The sequence below is a fragment of the Octopus sinensis genome, linkage group LG29 (assembly GCF_006345805.1).
Source record: "Octopus sinensis linkage group LG29, ASM634580v1, whole genome shotgun sequence".
Lineage (NCBI taxonomy): Eukaryota > Metazoa > Mollusca > Cephalopoda > Octopoda > Octopodidae > Octopus > Octopus sinensis.
In genome coordinates, this window is record NC_043025.1 from 14,997,238 (window position 1) to 14,998,824 (window position 1,587).

Sequence of the window (1,587 nt, forward strand, 5' to 3'; positions counted from 1 at the left end):
TCAATCATATATATATAAAATACAAAAGTGGGACAAGGACGCAAAACATCCAGACAGACGATACAAAGAAAACAAGGGCGGGTCTTCAGAGTTTTCTTTCTTCAGTTGAGTTCCAGATTATCTTTGCTATTTTGGCTGGTTATACTCGAGATTGCTCCAATCTGGCCAGCCTCAAGGAAAAACTAAGCTAAGAGCTTGGAAGAAAGCAGCAAATGTATACGAAAACAAGGATGGAAAAAAACAGAGAAATGTTACATATATATATATATATATATATAGGGTTGTCCAGATAGTTCTTGCCGATTTATAGTAGCTTCCCTTTCAACTTATTTTAGAACATGGTTGAGTCCATAAAATAGGATTTGACTACGCCTCCATTTAGAGCACAGTTTAAGCTATCTTTTCGTGGAAGAAGGTTTATGTTCCTATAACCTGTGTTAATTCTGTAACCCTTTAAAATGGAAGGTAAGAAAGTTCATTTTCAGTATTTGATGCTTTGGGAATCAGACAAAAATTGCTGCAGCTTGGCTGGGATGTGTTACCCACCCTCCATATTCACCAGATATTGCTCCTTCAGATTTCCACTTATTCAGGTCTCTGCAGAATAGTCTTAATGGTAAAAAATTCAATTCCTTGAATGACGTAAAAAGTTACCTTGATGAATTCTTTGCCATGAAACCACCTCAATTCTGGGAAGAGGGTATTTTCAAGTTAAAGGAAAGATGGAGATGCATTGTGCAACAAAATGGTTCATATTTGATTGATTAAAAATGTAATGGCAAGTATTTAGTGACCTTTTTCTTTCCTTTAAAAATCAGCATGAACTTTCCGGACAACTAAATATATAATCACACACACACACACACAAGCATAAACATGGCTGTGGTCTAAAGACTGAAACAAGTAGAAATGAAAGATATATATGTATCTGTGTATGTGTATATGTCTGCTAATCTTTAAATACATACACACACACACGCGCGCGTATATATCTGTATTGTATTTAAGTAAGATGTATGTATATCTGTCTATGTCTAATCAGTCTATAAGCACACACGTACACATATACAAGCGGAATAGTCGGGATCACTGTAGTCATGGTAACAGAAAATAAACTTAAGTTGCTGTTTCCATCAGTGAGAAGAAAAGTTTCCATTTCTTGAACTCCGCCTCACAAATGACGTCATGTGTTTTGTTGCTAGGAGACAAGAGAGTAAACAGAGGCAAATGACACGCCCATTATTTTAGTTAGTTATGATGAGTTTGAGAAAGTTTCGTTGCTCCAGAAGGGCAGTCAGGGACGAAAGGTGAAGAAGTTGTCTGCTGACCTTTGGTGCTGCCAACACCAAATCTTTTGTCAATGAATCCTTATAGGTGCAGGTGTGGCTGTGTGGTACGAAGTTTGCTCCCCAACCACGTGGTTCCAGGTTCAATCCCACTGCATCTACTCCTGGGTAGACTATAGCTTCAAGCTGACCCCCAAATACATACATCTGGAATGACCCTGCAGGTAGGGTCAGATATGAATATATACATGTATATACATATACACATATGCATTTATTTATGGATATATATAAATACACA